Source organism: Arachis hypogaea, chromosome 7, assembly GCF_003086295.3.
Source record: "Arachis hypogaea cultivar Tifrunner chromosome 7, arahy.Tifrunner.gnm2.J5K5, whole genome shotgun sequence".
NCBI classification, from domain to species: domain Eukaryota; kingdom Viridiplantae; phylum Streptophyta; class Magnoliopsida; order Fabales; family Fabaceae; genus Arachis; species Arachis hypogaea.
Genome location: NC_092042.1, coordinates 64,061,967 through 64,079,392, shown reverse-complemented (window position 1 = coordinate 64,079,392; position 17,426 = coordinate 64,061,967). Strand labels below are relative to the sequence as shown.

General features: G+C 40.9%; 2 non-coding genes across 2 annotated transcripts; both read right to left on the bottom strand.

The window, feature by feature from the left end:
• Nucleotides 1–4,203: 4,203 nt before the first annotated feature.
• Nucleotides 4,204–4,311, bottom strand: LOC112704827 (small nucleolar RNA R71). The gene has a single exon (XR_003155430.1). It is a non-coding gene; the product is annotated as a small nucleolar RNA R71 (small nucleolar RNA).
• Nucleotides 4,312–12,872: 8,561 nt separating this feature from the next.
• LOC112704825 (small nucleolar RNA R71) lies at nt 12,873–12,980 on the bottom strand. Its single transcript, XR_003155429.1, has one exon. It is a non-coding gene; the product is annotated as a small nucleolar RNA R71 (small nucleolar RNA).
• Between the last annotated feature and the right edge of the window lie 4,446 nt (nt 12,981–17,426).

Sequence of the window (17,426 nt, the reverse complement as noted above, 5' to 3'; positions counted from 1 at the left end):
TGTCGTTGATGGTTTCTAAGTTCCTCCTTGTTTTGCTCTGAGGGGCTCATTCATCTTCTTGAAGCAGGATTTCTTTCCTCAGGATTTGGGATTTGCGATGCTGAAATTGGTCTTTCTCAATGAGTTGTTTGTGTTGGTATTTCAATGGCTTGGCATTGGCTTGTTGTGGTGAAGTTATATTGATACTCCATCACATGAGGATAATGATATGAATATTTTGTCATTGCTCATTGATGAGCGGATAATTTGTATACTTTTTGGGCATTGTTTTTTAGTATGTTTTTAGTATGATATAGTTAGTTTTTAATATATTTTTATTAGTTTTTAGTTAAAATTCACTTTTCTGGACTTTACTATGAGTTTGTGTGTTTTTCTGTGATTTCAGGTATTTTCTGGCTGAAATTGAGGGACCTGAGCAGAAATCTGATTCAGAGACCAAAAAGGACTGCAGATGCTGTTGGATTCTGACCTCCCTGCACTCGAAGTGGATTTTCTGGAGCTACAGAAGCCCAATTGGCGCGCTCTCAACGGCGTTGGAAAGTAGACATCCTGGGCTTTCCAGCAATATATGATAGTCCATACTTTGCCCAAGATTTGATGGCCCAAACCGGCGTTCAAAGTCACTCAAGAATCCCAGCGTTAAACGCTGGAACTGGCACCCAAATGGGAGTTAAACGCCCAAACTGGCACCAAAGCTGGCGTTTAACTCCAAGAAGAGTCTCTACACGAAATTTGCTTCATTGCTCAGCCCAAGCACACACCAAGTGGGCCCGGAAGAGGATTTTTATGTCATTTACTCATTTCTGTACACCTTAGGCTACTAGTTTCTTATAAGTAGGACCTTTTGCTATTGTATTAGAAGTCTTGGGATCTTTATATCTTTTGATCACTTTTGATCTTAGATCACTGGGAGGCTGGCCATTCGGCCATGCCTAGACCTTATGCTTATGTATTTTCAACGGTGGAGTTTCTACACACCATAGATTAAGGTGTGGAGCTCTGCTGTACCTCGAGTATTAATGCAATTACTATTGTTCTTCCATTCAATTCCGCTTGTTCTTGTTCCAAGATATCACTTGTTCTTCAACTTGATGGAGGTGATGATTGACGCCCATCACCATTCTCACCCATGAACAAAGTGACTGACAACCACTCTTGTTCTACAAGCATTTGAGGCTTGGTGAATATCTCTTGGATTCCTGATTGCACGATGCATGGTTGATCGCCTGACAACCGAGTGCTCGCCTGACAAACGAGCCAGCCATTCCGTGAGGTCAGAGTCTTCGTGGTATAGGCAAGAATTGATGGCAGCATTCAAGAGAATCCGGAAGGTCTAACCTTGTCTGTGGTATTCTGAGTAGGATTCAATGACTGAATGACTGTGACGTGCTTCAAACTGTAACCTACTGGGCGTTAGTGACAGACGCAAAAGAATCACTGGATTCTATTCCAGTAGGGGAGGGAACCACACCGGTGATTGCAGCACTGTGACAGAGTGTGTGCATTAGCTTTCACTGCGAGGATGGGAGGTAGCTGCTGACAACAGTGAAACCCTACACGAGCTTGCCATGGAAAGGAGGAAGAAGGATTGGATGAAGGCAGTAGGAAAGCAGAGAGACGGAAGGGAAGGCATCTTCATGCGCTTATCTGAAGTTCCTACCAATGAATTACATAAGTATCTCTATCTTTATCTTTATGTTATTTTCGTTCATCACCATTATCATTTGAGTTTGCCTGACTAAGATTTACAAGATGACCATAGCTTGCTTCAATACTAACAATCTCCGTGGGATCGACCCTTACTCACGTAAGGTTTATTACTTGGACGACCCAGTGCACTTGCTGGTTAGTTGTGCGAAGTTGTGTAATGCCATGGTATTGAGCTACCACGTTTTTGGAGCCATTACCGGGGATTATGAGAGTTGTGAAAAAGTATAGTTCACAATTTCGCCCACCAAGTTTTTGGCGCCGTTGCCGGGGATTGTTCAAGTTTTGAGCAAGCTTTGGTAACATCAGTGCCAAGATCCTGCAACAACATCAAGTTTTTGGTGTTATTGCCCGGGATTGTTTAGGCTGGACAACTGACGGTTCATCTTGTTGCTTAGATTAGGTATTTATTTTTTTTTTCGAAATTCTTGAAGATGAATTCTAGAGTTTCATGATGATTTGTTGAAATCTGGCTGGCTGAGAAGCCATGTCTAATTTCATTGGACCGAGGTTTCAACTTATCACCACAAGAGCTTGTTGATTTCTTATCAATCTTGCTTTTGGAGCAGTGATCTGCTAAGGCTTGGCTGGCCTTTGGCCATGTCTAGTGTTTTGGACCGAAGCTTTCTTTGAGAGCTTGGCTGGCTGTGAAGCCATGTCTAATTCCTGGACCGGAGTCTTAAACTAGCATTGCACTGATTCCTGGAATTCTCATTAAGAATTTTGATACCTTTTTCCACTTAATTTTCGAAAAACAAAAAAAAAATTTACAAAATCATAAATCCAAAAATATTTCTTGTTTGAGTCTAGTGTCTCATCATAAGTTTAGTGTCAATTGCATGCATGTGTCTAAATGATCTTCAAGATGTTCTTGATGATTTACTTGCTCTGATCTTTGAATTCTATTGACTTGAATGTCTAGTGTGTCTCATTTGCATTTTCATCTTGTTAGTGTCAGTAGTTTACAAACTGCTAAGTTTGGTGTCTTGCATGCATTGTTATTTGATTCTTGTTGCATTTTGGTTTGTCCTTATTATTAAAAATCCAAAAATATTTTTAATTTGTGTCTTTTCAAGTCAATAATACAGAGAATTGAAGATTCAGAACATACAGCAGAGGAATTGCACAGAAAAAGCTGGGCGTTCAAAACGCCCAGTGAAGAAGGACAGACTGGCGTTTAAACGCCAGCCAGGGTACCTGGTTGGGCGTTTAACGCCCAAAAGGTAGCATTTTGGGCGTTAAACGCCAGAATGTATACCATTCTGGGCGTTTAACGCCAGGATGGCTAAGGGAGGAAGATTTTGTTTCCAAATCAGATTTTTTTAGTTTTCAAAATCTTTTCAAAATCAAATCTTTTTCAAATCAATTTTTCAATCAAATCTTTTTCAAAACCAATTTCTTTCCATTTTTTAAGATACTTACTATCAATTAATGATTTGATTTAACATTTCAAGTATGTTGCCTTTTCTGTTGAGAAAGGTTTAATGTTTGAATCATATCTTTTCTTGTTAGTCAAGTTTTTAATTTTCAAATCAAATCTTTTTAAAATGTTTTCAAATCATATCTTTTAAAATTGTTTTCAAATCATATCTTTTTAATCATATCTTTTTTTCAAAATAATCTTTCAATCAAATCTTTTTGATTTCTAATTTCAAAATCTTTTTCAAAAATCACTTGAATTCTTTTCCATTTTCATTTTCGAAAATTAAGTGATGTTTTTCAAAAATGTTTTCAAATTTCCCACTTAATTTTTGAAAATCACTTCCCTCCTTCTCACATCCTTCTATTTATGGATTAACACTATCCCTTAATGCAAAATTCGAACACCATTCTCTCTGATAAGTTCGAATTTTCCCACTCCTGTCCTCTACTCTTCTTTTCCTCTGACACCTAAAGGAATCTCTATACTGTGACATAGAGGATTCCACATTTTCTTGTTCTCTTCTCTATCTTATGAGCAGGAGCAAGGACAAAGGCATTCTTGTTGAGGCTGATCCTGAACTTGAAAGGACCTTGAAGAGAAAGCTAAGAGAAGCAAAAGCACAACTCTCTTTAGAGCACCTGACCGAATTCTTCAAGGAAGAAGAACACATGGCAGCCAAAAACAACAACAATGCCAACAATGCAAGGAAGGTGCTGGGTGACTTTACTGCACCTACTCCCGACTTCTATGGGAGAAGCATCTCTATCCCTGCCATTGGAGCAAACAACTTTGAGCTTAAGCCTCAATTAGTTTCTCTAATGCAACAGAATTGCAAGTTCCATGGACTCCCAATGGAAGATCCTCATCAGTTTTTAGCTGAGTTCTTGCAAATCTGTGACACAGTCAAGACTAATGGGGTTGACCCTGAGGTCTACAGACTGATGCTATTCCCTTTTGCTGTAAGAGACAGAGCTAGAACATGGTTGGACTCTCAACCTAAAGAAAGCCTGGACTCTTGGGAAAAGCTAGTCAATGCCTTCTTGGCAAAGTTCTTTCCACCTCAAAAGTTGAGTAAGCTTAGAGTGGAAATCCAAACCTTCAGACAGAAGGAAGGAGAATCCCTCTATGAAGCTTGAGAAAGATACAAACAATTGATCAGAAAGTGTCCCACTGATATGCTTTCTGAATGGAGCATCATAGATATTTTCTATGATGGTCTCTCTGAAATGTCCAAAATGTCCTTGGATAGCTCTTCTGGAGGATCTCTTCATCTGAAGAAGACGCCTACTGAAGCTCAAGAACTGATTGAAATGGTTGCAAATAACCAATTCATGTACACTTCTGAAAGAAATCCTGTGAACAATGGGACTAGTCAGAAGAAAGGAGTTCTTGAGATTGACACTCTGAATGCCATATTGGCTCAGAATAAAATATTGACTCAACAAGTCAATATGATTTCTCAAAGTCTGTCTGGGATGCAAAATGCACCAAGCAGTACTAAGGAAGCTTCATCTGAGGAAGAAGCTTATGATCCTGAGAACCCTTCAATAGAAGAGGTGAATTACATGGGAGAACCCTATGGAAACACCTACAACCCTTCATGGAGGAATCATCCAAATCTTTCATGGAAGGATCAACAGAGACCTCAACAAGGTTTCAATAACAATAATGGTGGGAGAAACAGGTTTAGCAATAGCAAGCCTTTCCCATCATCTTCTCAGCAACAGACAGAGAGTTCTAAGCAGAATACCTCTGACTTAGCAACTATGGTCTCTGATCTAATTAAGACCACTCAAAGTTTCATGACTGAAACTAGATCTTCCATTAGGAATTTGGAAGGACAAGTGGGTCAGCTGAGCAAGAAAATTACTGAACTTCCTCTAAGCACTCTCCCAAGCAATACTGAAGAAAATCCAAAAGGAGAGTGCAAGGCCATCAATATGGCCGAATTCTGGGAGGAAGAAGAGGCAGTGAACGCCACTGAGGAAGACCTCAATGGACGTCCACTGTCCTCCACTGAGTTCCCCAATGAGGAACCTTGGGAATCTGAGGCTCAAATTGAGACCATTGAGATTCCATTGGACTTACTTCTGCCATTCATGAGCTCTGATGAGTATTCTTCCTCTGAAGAGGATGAGTATGTCACTGAGGAGCAAGTTGCTAAATATCTTGGAGCAATCATGAAGCTAAATGACAAGCTATTTGGAAATGAGACTTGGGAGAATGAACCCCCTCTGCTCACCAAAGAACTGGATAACTTGTCTAGGCAGCAATTGCCTCAAAAGAGGCAGGATCCTGGGAAGTTTTCTATACCTTGTACCATAGGCACCATGACCTTCAAGAAGGCCTTGTGTGACTTAGGATCAAGTGTGAACCTCATGCCCCTCTCTGTAATGGAGAAATTAGGGATCTTTGAGGTGCAAGCTGCAAAAATCTCACTAGAGATGGCAGACAACTCAAGAAAACAAGCCTATGGACTTGTAGAGGATGTTCTGGTTAAGGTTGAAGACCATTACATTCCTACTGATTTCATAGTCCTAGAGACTGGGAAGTGCATGGATGAATCCATCATCCTTGGCAGACCCTTCCTAGCCACAGCAAAGGCTGTAATTGATGTTGATAGAGGAGAGTTGATCATTCAAGTGAATGAAGAATCCTTGGTGTTTAAAGCTCAAGGATATCCCTCTGTCATCATGGAGAGGAAGCATGAAGAGCTTCTCTCAAAACAGAGCCAAACTGAGCCCCCACAGTCAAACTCTAAGTTTGGTGTTGGGAGGCCACAACCAAACTCTAAGTTTGGTGTTGAACCCCCACATTCAAACTCTAAGTTTGGTGTTGGGAAGTTCCAACATTGCTCTGAGTATCTGTGAGGCTCCGTGAGAGCCCTCTGTCAAGCTACTGACATTAAAGAAGCGCTTGTTGGGAGGCAACCCAATGTTTTATAATTAATTATTTTCTTTTGTTATTTTATCTTTTTTGTAGGTTGATGATCATAAGAAGTCACAAGAACAATGAAAAAAGCAAAAACAAAATGAAAAACAGGAAGAAAAACAGCACACCCTGGAGGAGGATGCTGCTGGCGTTCAAACGCCAGTAAGCCTAGCAGTTGGGCGTTTAACGCCCAGTCTGGCACCCTTCTGGGCGTTTAACGCCAGAAAGGGGCACCAGACTGGCGTTAAACGCCAGTAAAGGGCAAGAACCTGGCGTTAAACGCCAGGAATGGGCACCAGCCCGGCGTTTAACGCCAGAAATGGCCCAAAACGTGGATTTTGATGCCATTTGGTGCAGGGATGCCTTTTCCTTGACACTACAGGATCTGTGGACCCCACAGGACCCTACCATCACTCTCTCTCTTCTTCCCCATTCACCAATCACCTCAACACCTCTTCCCCAAAAACCCTTCACCTATCAAATCCCATCTTTCTCTTCACCACTCACATCCATCCTTCATAAATCCCCACCAACCTCACCCTTCAAATTCAAACCACTTTCCCTCCCAAACCCACCCATAATGGCCGAACCATTCATCCCCTCTCTCCTATATATACCCTTCTTCAACCCTTCATTTTCACACAACCTAAACACCACTTCTCCTCTTTGGCCGAATACACCACCATCTCCCTCTTCCTCATTTCTTCTTCTTCTACTCTCTTCTTTCTTCTTTTGCTCGAGGACGAGCAAACATTTTAAGTTTGGTGTGGTAAAAGCGTTGCTTTTTCGTTTTCCATAACCATTATGGCATCCAAGGCCGGAGAAACCTCTAGAAAGAGGAAAGGGAAGGCAAAGGCTTCCACCTCCGAGTCATGGGAGATGGATAGATTCCTCTCAAGGGTGCATCAAGTCCACTTCTATGAAGTTGTGGCCTTGAAGAAGGTGATCCCCGAGGTCCCTTTTTCACTCAAAAAGGGTGAATATCCGGAGATCCGACATGAGATCCGAAGAAGAGGTTGGGAAGTTCTTACCAACCCCATTCAACAAGTCGGAATCTTGATGGTTCAAGAGTTCTATGCCAATGCATGGATCACCAAGAACCATGACCAAAGTGTGAACCCGAATCCAAAGAATTATCTTACTATGGTTCGGGGGAAATACTTGGATTTTAGTCCGGAGAGTGTGAGGGTGGCGTTCAACTTGCCTATGATGCAAGGAGATGAACATCCTTACACTAGAAGGGTCAACTTTGATCAAAGGTTGGACCAAGTCCTCACAGTCATATGTGAAGAGGGCGCACAATGGAAGCAAGATTCAAGAGGAAAGCCGGTCCAATTGAGAAGGCATGACCTCAAGCCCGTGGCTAGAGGATGGTTAGAGTTCATACAACGCTCAATCATCCCCACTAGCAACCGGTTCGAAGTTACCATAGACCGGGCTATCATGATCCATAACATCATGATTGGAGAAGAAATAGAGGTTCATGAGGTTATAGCCCAAGAACTCTATAAGGTGGCGGACAAGACCTCCACCTTGGCAAGGTTAGCCTTCCCTCATCTCATTTGTCACCTCTGTTATTCAGTTGGAGTTGACATAGAGGGTGACATCCCCATTGATGAGGACAAACCCATCACCAAGAAAAGGATGGAGTACACAAGAGATCCCACTCATCATGAGATCCCTGAAATTCCTCAAGGGATGAATTTCCCTCCACAAAACTATTGGGAGCAACTACACACCTCCCTAGGAGAGTTAAGTTCCAACATGGGACAACTAAGGGTGGAGCACCAAGAACACTCCATCATCCTTCATGAGATTAGAGAAGATCAAAGAATCATGAGGGAGGAGCAACAAAGACAAGGAAGAGATATTGAGGAGCTCAAGCACTCCATAGGATCTTCAAGAGCAAGAAAGAGCCGCCATCACTAAGGTGGACCCGTTCTTTGATTTCCTTGTTATTTGTTCTTCTGTTTTTCGAATTTTATGCTTATGTTTATCCATGTTTGTGTCTTGTGATCATTAGTGTCTTAGTATCTATGCCTTAAAGTTATGAATGTCCTATGAATCCATCACCTTGCTTCAATAAAAACGTGCCTAATTGATAAAAGAAAGAATTGCATAAATTTTGAATTTTATAATAGTTTAATTATTTTGATGTGGTGGTAATATTTTTGTTCTCTGAATGTATGTGTAAACAGTGCATATGTATCTTGAATTTGTGGTTCATGAATGTTGGCTCTTGAAATAATGATGAAAAAGGAGACATGTTACTGAGGATCTGAAAAATCATAAAAATGATTCTTGAAGCAAGAAAAAGCTATTCAAAAAAAAAAAAAATAATAATCGAAAAAAAAAAGAGAAAAGAAACGAAAAAATAGAGAAATAAGAGTTGTGATCCAAGGCAAATAAGAGTGTGCTTAAGAACCCTGGACACCTCTAATTGGGGACTTTAGCAAAGCTGAGTCACAATCTGAAAAGGTTCACCCAATCATGTGTCTGTGGCATGTATGTATCCGGTGGTAATACTGGAAGACAGAGTGCTTTGGGCCACAGCCAAGACTCAATAAATAGCTATGTTCAAGAATCATCATACTTCACTAAGAGAATCATTAGCATTATCTGGACTCTGAGTTCATAAAAAAGCCAACCATTCTGAATTTCAAGGGATAGATTGAGATGCCAAAACTGTTCAGAGGCAAAAAGTTAAAAACCCCGCTCATCTAATTAATACTGATCTTCATAGATGTTTTTGGAATTCATTGCATATTCTCTTCTTTTTATCTTATTTTATTTTCAGTTGCTTGGGGACAAGCAACAATTTAAGTTTGGTGTTGTGATGAGCGGATAATTTGTATACTTTTTGGCATTGTTTTTAGTATGTTTTTAGTATGATATAGTTAGTTTTTAATATATTTTTATTATTTTTTAGTTAAAATTCACTTTTCTGGACTTTACTATGAGTTTGTGTGTTTTTCTGTGATTTCAGGTATTTTCTGGCTGAAATTGAGGGACCTGAGCAGAAATCTGATTCAGAGACCAAAAAGGACTGCAGATGCTGTTGGATTCTGACCTCCCTGCACTCGAAGTGGATTTTCTGGAGCTACAGAAGCCCAATTGGCGCGCTCTCAACGGCGTTGGAAAGTAGACATCCTGGGCTTTCCAGCAATATATGATAGTCCATACTTTGCCCAAGATATGATGGCCCAAACCGGCGTTCAAAGTCACCTCAAGAAATCCCAGCGTTAAACGCTGGAACTGGCACCCAAATGGGAGTTAAACGCCCAAACTGGCACCAAAGCTGGCGTTTAACTCCAAGAAGAGTCTCTACACGAAATTTGCTTCATTGCTCAGCCCAAGCACACACCAAGTGGGCCCGGAAGAGGATTTTTATGTCATTTACTCATTTCTGTACACCTTAGGCTACTAGTTTCTTATAAGTAGGACCTTTTGCTATTGTATTAGAAGTCTTGGGATCTTTATATCTTTTGATCACTTTTGATCTTAGATCACTGGGAGGCTGGCCATTCGGCCATGCCTAGACCTTATGCTTATGTATTTTCAACGGTGGAGTTTCTACACACCATAGATTAAGGTGTGGAGCTCTGCTGTACCTCGAGTATTAATGCAATTACTATTGTTCTTCCATTCAATTCCGCTTGTTCTTGTTCCAAGATATCACTTGTTCTTCAACTTGATGGAGGTGATGATTGACGCCCATCACCATTCTCACCCATGAACAAAGTGACTGACAACCACTCTTGTTCTACAAGCATTTGAGGCTTGGTGAATATCTCTTGGATTCCTGATTGCACGATGCATGGTTGATCGCCTGACAACCGAGTGCTCGCCTGACAAACGAGCCAGCCATTCCGTGAGGTCAGAGTCTTCGTGGTATAGGCAAGAATTGATGGCAGCATTCAAGAGAATCCGGAAGGTCTAACCTTGTCTGTGGTATTCTGAGTAGGATTCAATGACTGAATGACTGTGACGTGCTTCAAACCTGTAACCTACTGGGCGTTAGTGACAGACGCAAAAGAATCACTGGATTCTATTCCAGTAGGGGAGGGAACCACACCGGTGATTGGCAGCACTGTGACAGAGTGTGTGCATTAGCTTTCACTGCGAGGATGGGAGGTAGCTGCTGACAACAGTGAAACCCTACACGAGCTTGCCATGGAAAGGAGGAAGAAGGATTGGATGAAGGCAGTAGGAAAGCAGAGAGACGGAAGGGAAGGCATCTTCATGCGCTTATCTGAAGTTCCTACCAATGAATTACATAAGTATCTCTATCTTTATCTTTATGTTATTTTCGTTCATCACCATTATCATTTGAGTTTGCCTGACTAAGATTTACAAGATGACCATAGCTTGCTTCAATACTAACAATCTCCGTGGGATCGACCCTTACTCACGTAAGGTTTATTACTTGGACGACCCAGTGCACTTGCTGGTTAGTTGTGCGAAGTTGTGTAATGCCATGGTATTGAGCTACCACGTTTTTGGAGCCATTACCGGGGATTATGAGAGTTGTGAAAAAGTATAGTTCACAATTTCGCCCACCAAGTTTTTGGCGCCGTTGCCGGGGATTGTTCAAGTTTTGAGCAAGCTTTGGTAACATCAGTGCCAAGATCCTGCAACAACATCAAGTTTTTGGTGTTATTGCCCGGGATTGTTTAGGCTGGACAACTGACGGTTCATCTTGTTGCTTAGATTAGGTATTTATTTTTTTTTTCGAAATTCTTGAAGATGAATTCTAGAGTTTCATGATGATTTGTTGAAATCTGGCTGGCTGAGAAGCCATGTCTAATTTCATTGGACCGAGGTTTCAACTTATCACCACAAGAGCTTGTTGATTTCTTATCAATCTTGCTTTTGGAGCAGTGATCTGCTAAGGCTTGGCTGGCCTTTGGCCATGTCTAGTGTTTTGGACCGAAGCTTTCTTTGAGAGCTTGGCTGGCTGTGAAGCCATGTCTAATTCCTGGACCGGAGTCTTAAACTAGCATTGCACTGATTCCTGGAATTCTCATTAAGAATTTTGATACCTTTTTCCACTTAATTTTCGAAAAACAAAAAAAAAATTTACAAAATCATAAAATCCAAAAATATTTCTTGTTTGAGTCTAGTGTCTCATCATAAGTTTAGTGTCAATTGCATGCATGTGTCTAAATGATCTTCAAGATGTTCTTGATGATTTACTTGCTCTGATCTTTGAATTCTATTGACTTGAATGTCTAGTGTGTCTCATTTGCATTTTCATCTTGTTAGTGTCAGTAGTTTACAAACTGCTAAGTTTGGTGTCTTGCATGCATTGTTATTTGATTCTTGTTGCATTTTGGTTTGTCCTTATTATTAAAAATCCAAAAATATTTTTAATTTGTGTCTTTTCAAGTCAATAATACAGAGAATTGAAGATTCAGAACATACAGCAGAGGAATTGCACAGAAAAAGCTGGGCGTTCAAAACGCCCAGTGAAGAAGGACAGACTGGCGTTTAAACGCCAGCCAGGGTACCTGGTTGGGCGTTTAACGCCCAAAAAGGTAGCATTTTGGGCGTTAAACGCCAGAATGTATACCATTCTGGGCGTTTAACGCCAGGATGGCTAAGGGAGGAAGATTTTGTTTCCAAATCAGATTTTTTTTAGTTTTCAAAATCTTTTCAAAATCAAATCTTTTTCAAATCAATTTTTCAATCAAATCTTTTTCAAAACCAATTTCTTTCCATTTTTTAAGATACTTACTATCAATTAATGATTTGATTTAACATTTCAAGTATGTTGCCTTTTCTGTTGAGAAAGGTTTAATGTTTGAATCATATCTTTTCTTGTTAGTCAAGTTTTTAATTTTCAAATCAAATCTTTTTAAAATGTTTTCAAATCATATCTTTTAAAATTGTTTTCAAATCATATCTTTTTAATCATATCTTTTTTTCAAAATAATCTTTCAATCAAATCTTTTTGATTTCTAATTTCAAAATCTTTTTCAAAAATCACTTGAATTCTTTTCCATTTTCATTTTCGAAAATTAAGTGATGTTTTTCAAAAATGTTTTCAAATTTCCCACTTAATTTTTGAAAATCACTTCCCTCCTTCTCACATCCTTCTATTTATGGATTAACACTATCCCTTAATGCAAAATTCGAACACCATTCTCTCTGATAAGTTCGAATTTTCCCACTCCTGTCCTCTACTCTTCTTTTCCTCTGACACCTAAAGGAATCTCTATACTGTGACATAGAGGATTCCACATTTTCTTGTTCTCTTCTCTATCTTATGAGCAGGAGCAAGGACAAAGGCATTCTTGTTGAGGCTGATCCTGAACTTGAAAGGACCTTGAAGAGAAAGCTAAGAGAAGCAAAAGCACAACTCTCTTTAGAGCACCTGACCGAATTCTTCAAGGAAGAAGAACACATGGCAGCCGAAAACAACAACAATGCCAACAATGCAAGGAAGGTGCTGGGTGACTTTACTGCACCTACTCCCGACTTCTATGGGAGAAGCATCTCTATCCCTGCCATTGGAGCAAACAACTTTGAGCTTAAGCCTCAATTAGTTTCTCTAATGCAACAGAATTGCAAGTTCCATGGACTCCCAATGGAAGATCCTCATCAGTTTTTAGCTGAGTTCTTGCAAATCTGTGACACAGTCAAGACTAATGGGGTTGACCCTGAGGTCTACAGACTGATGCTATTCCCTTTTGCTGTAAGAGACAGAGCTAGAACATGGTTGGACTCTCAACCTAAAGAAAGCCTGGACTCTTGGGAAAAGCTAGTCAATGCCTTCTTGGCAAAGTTCTTTCCACCTCAAAAGTTGAGTAAGCTTAGAGTGGAAATCCAAACCTTCAGACAGAAGGAAGGAGAATCCCTCTATGAAGCTTGAGAAAGATACAAACAATTGATCAGAAAGTGTCCCACTGATATGCTTTCTGAATGGAGCATCATAGGTATTTTCTATGATGGTCTCTCTGAAATGTCCAAAATGTCCTTGGATAGCTCTTCTGGAGGATCTCTTCATCTGAAGAAGACGCCTACTGAAGCTCAAGAACTGATTGAAATGGTTGCAAATAACCAATTCATGTACACTTCTGAAAGAAATCCTGTGAACAATGGGACTAGTCAGAAGAAAGGAGTTCTTGAGATTGACACTCTGAATGCCATATTGGCTCAGAATAAAATATTGACTCAACAAGTCAATATGATTTCTCAAAGTCTGTCTGGGATGCAAAATGCACCAAGCAGTACTAAGGAAGCTTCATCTGAGGAAGAAGCTTATGATCCTGAGAACCCTTCAATAGAAGAGGTGAATTACATGGGAGAACCCTATGGAAACACCTACAACCCTTCATGGAGGAATCATCCAAATCTTTCATGGAAGGATCAACAGAGACCTCAACAAGGTTTCAATAACAATAATGGTGGGAGAAACAGGTTTAGCAATAGCAAGCCTTTCCCATCATCTTCTCAGCAACAGACAGAGAGTTCTAAGCAGAATACCTCTGACTTAGCAACTATGGTCTCTGATCTAATTAAGACCACTCAAAGTTTCATGACTGAAACTAGATCTTCCATTAGGAATTTGGAAGGACAAGTGGGTCAGCTGAGCAAGAAAATTACTGAACTTCCTCTAAGCACTCTCCCAAGCAATACTGAAGAAAATCCAAAAGGAGAGTGCAAGGCCATCAATATGGCCGAATTCTGGGAGGAAGAAGAGGCAGTGAACGCCACTGAGGAAGACCTCAATGGACGTCCACTGTCCTCCACTGAGTTCCCCAATGAGGAACCTTGGGAATCTGAGGCTCAAATTGAGACCATTGAGATTCCATTGGACTTACTTCTGCCATTCATGAGCTCTGATGAGTATTCTTCCTCTGAAGAGGATGAGTATGTCACTGAGGAGCAAGTTGCTAAATATCTTGGAGCAATCATGAAGCTAAATGACAAGCTATTTGGAAATGAGACTTGGGAGAATGAACCCCCTCTGCTCACCAAAGAACTGGATAACTTGTCTAGGCAGCAATTGCCTCAAAAGAGGCAGGATCCTGGGAAGTTTTCTATACCTTGTACCATAGGCACCATGACCTTCAAGAAGGCCTTGTGTGACTTAGGATCAAGTGTGAACCTCATGCCCCTCTCTGTAATGGAGAAATTAGGGATCTTTGAGGTGCAAGCTGCAAAAATCTCACTAGAGATGGCAGACAACTCAAGAAAACAAGCCTATGGACTTGTAGAGGATGTTCTGGTTAAGGTTGAAGACCATTACATTCCTACTGATTTCATAGTCCTAGAGACTGGGAAGTGCATGGATGAATCCATCATCCTTGGCAGACCCTTCCTAGCCACAGCAAAGGCTGTAATTGATGTTGATAGAGGAGAGTTGATCATTCAAGTGAATGAAGAATCCTTGGTGTTTAAAGCTCAAGGATATCCCTCTGTCATCATGGAGAGGAAGCATGAAGAGCTTCTCTCAAAACAGAGCCAAACTGAGCCCCCACAGTCAAACTCTAAGTTTGGTGTTGGGAGGCCACAACCAAACTCTAAGTTTGGTGTTGAACCCCCACATTCAAACTCTAAGTTTGGTGTTGGGAAGTTCCAACATTGCTCTGAGTATCTGTGAGGCTCCGTGAGAGCCCTCTGTCAAGCTACTGACATTAAAGAAGCGCTTGTTGGGAGGCAACCCAATGTTTTATAATTAATTATTTTCTTTTGTTATTTTATCTTTTTTGTAGGTTGATGATCATAAGAAGTCACAAGAACAATGAAAAAAGCAAAAACAAAATGAAAAACAGGAAGAAAAACAGCACACCCTGGAGGAGGATGCTGCTGGCGTTCAAACGCCAGTAAGCCTAGCAGTTGGGCGTTTAACGCCCAGTCTGGCACCCTTCTGGGCGTTTAACGCCAGAAAGGGGCACCAGACTGGCGTTAAACGCCAGTAAAGGGCAAGAACCTGGCGTTAAACGCCAGGAATGGGCACCAGCCCGGCGTTTAACGCCAGAAATGGCCCAAAACGTGGATTTTGATGCCATTTGGTGCAGGGATGCCTTTTCCTTGACACTACAGGATCTGTGGACCCCACAGGACCCTACCATCACTCTCTCTCTTCTTCCCCCATTCACCAATCACCTCAACACCTCTTCCCCAAAAACCCTTCACCTATCAAATCCCATCTTTCTCTTCACCACTCACATCCATCCTTCATAAATCCCCACCAACCTCACCCTTCAAATTCAAACCACTTTCCCTCCCAAACCCACCCATAATGGCCGAACCATTCATCCCCTCTCTCCTATATATACCCTTCTTCAACCCTTCATTTTCACACAACCTAAACACCACTTCTCCTCTTTGGCCGAATACACCACCATCTCCCTCTTCCTCATTTCTTCTTCTTCTACTCTCTTCTTTCTTCTTTTGCTCGAGGACGAGCAAACATTTTAAGTTTGGTGTGGTAAAAGCGTTGCTTTTTCGTTTTCCATAACCATTATGGCATCCAAGGCCGGAGAAACCTCTAGAAAGAGGAAAGGGAAGGCAAAGGCTTCCACCTCCGAGTCATGGGAGATGGATAGATTCCTCTCAAGGGTGCATCAAGTCCACTTCTATGAAGTTGTGGCCTTGAAGAAGGTGATCCCCGAGGTCCCTTTTTCACTCAAAAAGGGTGAATATCCGGAGATCCGACATGAGATCCGAAGAAGAGGTTGGGAAGTTCTTACCAACCCCATTCAACAAGTCGGAATCTTGATGGTTCAAGAGTTCTATGCCAATGCATGGATCACCAAGAACCATGACCAAAGTGTGAACCCGAATCCAAAGAATTATCTTACTATGGTTCGGGGGAAATACTTGGATTTTAGTCCGGAGAGTGTGAGGGTGGCGTTCAACTTGCCTATGATGCAAGGAGATGAACATCCTTACACTAGAAGGGTCAACTTTGATCAAAGGTTGGACCAAGTCCTCACAGTCATATGTGAAGAGGGCGCACAATGGAAGCAAGATTCAAGAGGAAAGCCGGTCCAATTGAGAAGGCATGACCTCAAGCCCGTGGCTAGAGGATGGTTAGAGTTCATACAACGCTCAATCATCCCCACTAGCAACCGGTCCGAAGTTACCATAGACCGGGCTATCATGATCCATAACATCATGATTGGAGAAGAAATAGAGGTTCATGAGGTTATAGCCCAAGAACTCTATAAGGTGGCGGACAAGACCTCCACCTTGGCAAGGTTAGCCTTCCCTCATCTCATTTGTCACCTCTGTTATTCAGTTGGAGTTGACATAGAGGGTGACATCCCCATTGATGAGGACAAACCCATCACCAAGAAAAGGATGGAGTACACAAGAGATCCCACTCATCATGAGATCCCTGAAATTCCTCAAGGGATGAATTTCCCTCCACAAAACTATTGGGAGCAACTACACACCTCCCTAGGAGAGTTAAGTTCCAACATGGGACAACTAAGGGTGGAGCACCAAGAACACTCCATCATCCTTCATGAGATTAGAGAAGATCAAAGAATCATGAGGGAGGAGCAACAAAGACAAGGAAGAGATATTGAGGAGCTCAAGCACTCCATAGGATCTTCAAGAGCAAGAAAGAGCCGCCATCACTAAGGTGGACCCGTTCTTTGATTTCCTTGTTATTTGTTCTTCTGTTTTTCGAATTTTATGCTTATGTTTATCCATGTTTGTGTCTTGTGATCATTAGTGTCTTAGTATCTATGCCTTAAAGTTATGAATGTCCTATGAATCCATCACCTTGCTTCAATAAAAACGTGCCTAATTGATAAAAGAAAGAATTGCATAAATTTTGAATTTTATAATAGTTTAATTATTTTGATGTGGTGGTAATATTTTTGTTCTCTGAATGTATGTGTAAACAGTGCATATGTATCTTGAATTTGTGGTTCATGAATGTTGGCTCTTGAAATAATGATGAAAAAGGAGACATGTTACTGAGGATCTGAAAAATCATAAAAATGATTCTTGAAGCAAGAAAAAGCTATTCAAAAAAAAAAAATAATAATCGAAAAAAAAAAGAGAAAAAGAAAACGAAAAAAATAGAGAAATAAGAGTTGTGATCCAAGGCAAATAAGAGTGTGCTTAAGAACCCTGGACACCTCTAATTGGGGACTTTAGCAAAGCTGAGTCACAATCTGAAAAGGTTCACCCAATCATGTGTCTGTGGCATGTATGTATCCGGTGGTAATACTGGAAGACAGAGTGCTTTGGGCCACAGCCAAGACTCAATAAATAGCTATGTTCAAGAATCATCATACTTCACTAAGAGAATCATTAGCATTATCTGGACTCTGAGTTCATAAAAAAGCCAACCATTCTGAATTTCAAGGGATAGATTGAGATGCCAAAACTGTTCAGA